Genomic DNA, 7024 nt, shown 5'->3' on the forward strand with positions numbered 1-7024 from the left:
GGGGGGGGATGAGAGACTAAAATATCGAGGTCGGGGCGTCGCGTAGTGGAACGAATCTCTCTATTATTCCATCGCCGTTTTGAATAAGCCAACGCCAATTTTTTTTTAACTCTCATTCTTCTCAAACAATACTTCCATCCACCCTAAATATTTTAATAATGTAATTTTTATTTTTATTTTATACATTTTCAACTTTATCTACCTACATCAAAACCTAAAATGCCAAACAATAATTGATATATATATATATTTTACGTTAAAACATTTGATAATTATTTGATTGATGGTTTTCTTATATATAAATTAAGTTATCTTCCAACTTTTTAATGTTACCGTTGGAAAGTTCATTATTATTTTTGAAATATGATACTAATAGAAAAATATATTTTTTATTTTTTTTAAATTTAAATTTAAGGGTATTAGTGAAATGGGTTGTTTTTGAAAGCCAAAAACTATTTTTAAACCTTTTAAATTTGGTTATTGAAAATTTTAAAAGTTAAAGAGAATTAGAAACAAAAAAAATAAAAGTGAATATTCGATTGGATTCCGTTTGGGTCACCCATCTGTGGTGTCGGTGACGTAGCGCCTTCCCACCCAAAAGCATGACTGCCATCTGCTTCAATGCCCTCTTTTTTAATTAAATATATATATATATATATATATATATATATATATATTAAAAAAAAAGAAAATATGTATAGACCTTTTTTTCCCAGAGAATATTCCGAAGATTCGAACAAGGATAGAGGAATCTTGGGGTGTGATCCAGTACGGCCGTGCACACCCACCAACAACTAATCATTCATTTTGGCCCTTTCCCCCTCCCCTCCTCTCCCTCCTAATTCTGACCTTTCATGCTCTCCAAAGCCACTCTCAACCATTTTCTTTCTTTACCCTTCACAAAATAAAATACTAATACCAATATTAATAATTCTTCTTCTTCTTCTTTTTTTTTTTATTGGTTTATATTTATTATATCATTATCTATCATATTTATTACAATATTCTCGTATGCTTCCTATCTTATTCAATAATTTATATAGCAACAGCTGTCTCTATTTTTAAATGTATCAAAGATCTGTTTCTACATATTCAAACTTATAATTTAGATAAATATTCAAAATTCTAATTCAACGCAGTACAGGTGTGTGGATATGTATTGACATACAGTTAATTTAAAAAAAGTGATTGAGATTAAAGATATGCCTATAACAACAAAATATATCTTTTTTTGGTAACTATCTTTCACTATGACATGTGAGCTTGACTCACAATTTTAGATTGGAAATGATGGTAGAATTTTGTTTATTGGGATATTTACACAAATACCCTTTTATTTCACTATTATTTTTTGTACTTTGGGAAATATTTCAAAAGTGTTATAGGGACTAGACTCAATTGATGCTGCATCCATGACTGAATGCTCCACTAAAACCCTAAAGAATATGTATATATATGAAAGGCTACATGTATGTGGGGCTTTTGAACACCAAATGCATAAATAATAATAATAATCATAATAAAATAAATATGGCTAACTCTCTTAATAATAATAATAATCATAATAATAATAAGAATAAAACAAAAGCCTCTCTGTCCCATTTATTGGCTACAATATAGACATTTTAAAATTGAATAAAGAAAAATATTACCCAAAATGGAATTAGCAATTTTTTCTAGGCCAGGTGGTATCTAAGATTTATTTATTTTTATTTTATTATAATTATTAATATCTTTTAAAGACTAAAATCGCTTTTAAAAAAAAAATAGTAAAATTAGATTAATTTAAAAACTATTTTGGAAGAAACACTTAAAAATTAATTATAAAAAATGAATTTAAAGTTATTAATCGAAAATTTAAAAATATGTAATATAAAAAATATTTGTAGTGAGTAGAATTACTTTTTAAATATAATACAACTAAAGTTTATACTAATTATTTTTTATAAAATACTTCGAAAAAAATACCCTAAATTTAAATTTCAAATTTGGGCCTAAATGTTGGGCCGAAACTTCATCTGTTGTGATGCGGTCCATAAGAAGTTGAGATATTGTATATTTTTTTCTCTTTTATTTATTTATTTATTAGAATTGCTTTCTTTAATTATTTTATGCTCGTTTCGGTTTTACTAATATTTAATTTAACTTTGGGAAAAACAAAAACTTTAAAATGAAATTAAAATTGTTAAATGAAGAATGAAGATATGATATATAAGTTAATAAGATATTTACTTAATTAGAGATAGTTTGGGAAGAGATAATGGAAACTGAAAAGGCTTTGATAGAGGAGGCATTATGATGAAGAGGTTTGGGGAGATAAGTGGGTCGGAGATGGCACCAAATCATTTGGGCTGGGTTGACAGAATGAATGGGTTAGTGGGTTAGCAGTGGGCTAGTGTTGCTCGAGTATTTCAGTTTCCTGCTCTTTTTTAGAGTAAGATGGAGGGTAAATTGACTAAAGTGCCCCTAGGATAACCTTATGCTCTCTCAAGTTCAAAACTTGCCTAAGTACTTCCAAAAACATACTATGGATCCTTATAAAAACTTGAACAAACTAATATGACAATTCACATATACATCAGAGATTAGATTAAGGTTTAAGAAGATATGATAAGATTTATGCGTGGCTAGACTCCCAAGGTCACTAGAACATGACATGAAATGTTATAAGGAAATCATGCATGATATTACAATGATAAGAACATGGTCGGATATGATTCAAGATTCAAGTAGTAAAATACAAAAATACCCCTAAGAACTTTTTTAAAAAATTCACAAAATTTTCATCACCTTTAAGAGTTATGTTATGAAAAGTAAGATATTATGAATGACTTTGAGGTATGAGGATGATATGTTACATGAATAATACATTTATGCTTATTCTAGGACCATGAATTCTAAGCATGGGATTAAGTTAGTGTGTCACACATATGCATTACCCTAGGGTCTACTCATGATGTTATTCCAAGATTTACTTCTCTAAGAACATGAACAAGAAAACATTACATGCTCTAGGTTCTAAAGTTATCATGACCTTCAAAGAAGGTTAGGTAATACTCTAATCATGCTCAAGATGACCCATGATCTCTTCCATTTGGTGCTTCTCAAGACCCATGTTTTTCTCTTCTAGGTGGGATGCTCTACATCATGTCTTTCTTAGCACAATGTCATGCTTTGGCCTCATGTTTTCTCTCACCACCTAGATGAGATGCCCTACACCATATTTACCTTTCAGGATGTCAAATCCATGTTATGCACCAATCATGTGATCTTTTGGGTTTTCATGGGGAGTAGTCATGGGACATGATGAGGATAGCAACTAGGTTGACCACATGCCATGTCTCACGATATAGAAAACAAAGAAACTAAGATAGTATATGGTTAGCTCACGAGAGTATGTTATCATAGCCAACAACCAAGAACTCCTAAACCTCCACGGTACAACATGTTTATAACTCAACTAAATCACTTGGCACGTAAGAAGTCTTGGATGTAGGTTTCAGACTACATAGCTTGGAACGTAAGAAGTCTTGGAGGCAAATTTCAAACTGTGTCGCTTGGAACCTATGAAGTCTTGGATGCAAGTTTTTGACTACACCGCTTGGAGTGAGGAGCCATGGGTGTAGGTTTCAGACTGTATAGCAGGTAATGCATGAAGCTTTGGATGTAGACTCAGAGTACATCGCTTGGAATGCATGAAGCTTTGGATGTATGTTCTCAGATTATTGTCACTTGGAACACATGAAGCATTGAACACATGTTATCAGGTTTATGACTTGTACCGTAAATCTTAGGGGAAGTGTTTTAGAAAATAGAACGAGAAGCAAGAATTACGAACAAGGACAAGAACGAGGATCAAGAATCAAGAATCAAAATTAAGAACTAAAACAAGGATCAAGATCCGAGTTCTTAGAACTAAGAACCCAAAACTTCAAGACTAAGGCCCTTATATCAAAACCAAGGAGAACTCAGAACCCAAGACCCAGGTTTTTAGGCTAGATCATGACACGAACTCAAGAATTGAACCTAAGAGCTTAAGTTCTCAAGAGAAGAACAAAAACATTAGAAGAAAGAGAATGGTACTCTAGTACATCTTAATGACACGATTAAGAGCCTACAAGTAGTTTACTTTATAAATCATTGTACTCGTTCCTATTCTCTCATGTTTTTAGGTGACAAGAAGGAGCTAGTCAAGGATAGAAGTGAATTCAGAGCATGCACCATACAAAATCAAACCATGTTTCAACTTTTTTAATGTTTTAAGTTGTTTTTTTTACCGACCTAATGTATTCAAACTTTACTTTAGATTTGTATATAAATGTACTTATATTTTGTTTTAAAGAAAAAAAAAATTATTCTTTTTACCGTGTCTTTTTATGTTTTCAAGTTTTTAATAAGTCACCGCTCGTGAAAATCGGGTCGTGATATCTTTGGTTTAGGCTCTAAACATGTTTTATGTCCACCAAACTTTACATAAACTTTATTATAGCATAATAAGTCATCCATTAAATAAGTAGAGGAATTCATTAAATGAGTTACTTTCAAGTATCAGAAATTGGTAAGAATTGGTCTAATTGAGAATAATTTTTTTTTTTTTTAGGGATGATCTTGTTTATTGAACCTGCCACATCATCCTCTTCTTTCTCTAAATAGAATTAAAAACAAATTTAAACCACAATTAAATAGACAATTACAAAAATGTTGTTCAAATTTATTACAAAAGAGAAAGGGTATTTGTAATACATTTACTAGACCAATTACATAAGACTCCAAATACAAAGATGGATTGACACTCTGGAATGATCCCTACTTTATCGGCGCTGTTCTCGAACATTCCCCACCTCAAACAACAACTTGCGAACACCTAAAGAAAAGAAGAGGAAATGGTGAGTAAAAATAATCCTAACGAAACCTATTTATAGTCTCTCATCTCATCCAACCTAGTAAGTTGCCACAAACTTTCTTTGAGCTTTAAGAAGTTTGGGCCTACTTCAAGAATCCTCCTACTAGTGGTACCTATCATGAGCTGAACTATTTATGTAGTAGTTCGTCTCCTGTTAGGGCGGATTTATTCTACATCCAATAGAGAATTATTTACTTATGTAGTTCTTCGTGCCCTCTCAAAACGAGTTTATCCTACATACAATATTAGCTCTTCATGCTTTCTACTAGTGTATTTTCTCTTCTCTTCTCAAGGAGAGTTTATTCTACACACAATAGTAGTTCCTCATGTCTTCTAATTATGCCATTTACTTATATTGTCTCTCGTCCTCTTTCGGAGTGGGTTTATATTCTACATATAATAGTGGTTTCTCATATTATCTACTTAGACAGTCTCTCATACCCTCTCATAAGGGGTTTTACACAGAGTAGTAGTTCGCCATGTTATCTACTCATGTCATCCTTCATCCACTCTAATGGACAATTATGAAAATGCCCATAGAATGAGAATTTATGAAATATGCCTATTTAATGCTTTCCGTTATGCTAGAAAGGAGGATGAAAAAATCCTACGATATGAGATCCAAGTGTTTGATGAACGTTATTAGACCGTTGAGCATGTTTGAATTGCATTTATTGTTTTAAACTAGATGCAGGTGAATACTTGTATATATTATGTAACGGTAAAGACGGGACTTGATGACTAAAAAAAGGACAATTTTTTTGCGAAATAAACACGAAGAATTTAAAACGTAATTTAAAATATATTTATATTATAATAAAATAGTGTTCATACATAAGTAGTTAAAACACAACACAATAGTTAGAATACAAAATATTTAAAACAACAAGGCGTAGAGGACAACGGGTTTAGCTTGTCTATGACACCTGCTCTAGAGTCCGCTCCAATCTCGATCAGCTCCTTATTTACCTAAAAAACATGAAAAATTTGTAGTGAGTACAAAGACAAGTAGCCTACTTGTAGGCTCTTAATCGTATTCTTGATATACTAGGGTACCACACACATTCTTGACTTGCTCTTATTGCAAGTACTTGGACCTTTTGGTTCTTGACTTGTGCGTTCTTATCATGATCTATCCTGAGAACCTTGGTCCTTTGTTTCTGAAACCTTGGTTCTGATCTAAGGGCCTCGTACTATAGTTCTAGGTTCTTTTCTTTAGAACATGGATCTTGATCCATGTTCTAGCCCTTGATTGTTGTCTCATTCTTTGTTACTTTCTAGGTTTTTGTTCTGTTTTTGGTTCGTTACTCCAAGACACTACCCCTCAGATTTATGATATTAGTCATGAACCTGATAACCTATGTCCAAGGCTTTATACGTTCAAGATTTCATGCATTCCAAGCGACGTAGTCTGAACCCGCATCTAGGGCTTGTCCTTAGATCACGACGTTTCTCCCCTCGATTTTTTCATGAAACTTAAAGATGGCGTTACAAGGGAGAGTTAGGGATTGATTTCATACCTTCTCGTGGGCCGTAGCCTAAGATATTTGCCTACAAAGTTCATGAGAAATTTGATTTCTTACCCGAGTTCAAAATAGAGGATTTTTTATTAGGTAGCCATTTCTAGAGATTTTCAAGACCCGATTTCTTATAAAATCTCTCCCTTACCCTTCCCAGAAGCTAAATGAATTATTTTGGGGGATCATCTTTAAGCGTGGAACCTTAATTTTTCAGAAATCGTCTTTGGTCTACAACTCACCCGAAAATGCAAAAATTCCTTATCTTCGGTAGTTGTTCTACAACGTTCTAGCTTTCAATTCTTTCATCAAAGTCACTCAACTTGATCCTCTGAAACTAAAGAAATCTTCAATTTGAAGAAAAATGAACCGTAGATAGGAATCGATACTTACCCTCAAATTCTACCCAAAACTGATCTTCTTCAATTGAGCACGTTCTTTGGGTTATTTATCTTTGTGTTCTTATATAGTAATACTCCTTAGAGGTGCAAAAACTGATTGGGATCGGTTTCACTTCATGAATCAACTTGTACGCTAAGATTATATTTTTTAAGTTTCATTTGAAGCTCTTTAATGGCAGCCACAATTAGGGGAATATGTTCTA

The sequence above is a fragment of the Cucurbita pepo genome, chromosome LG01 (assembly GCF_002806865.2).
Source record: "Cucurbita pepo subsp. pepo cultivar mu-cu-16 chromosome LG01, ASM280686v2, whole genome shotgun sequence".
NCBI lineage: Eukaryota > Viridiplantae > Streptophyta > Magnoliopsida > Cucurbitales > Cucurbitaceae > Cucurbita > Cucurbita pepo.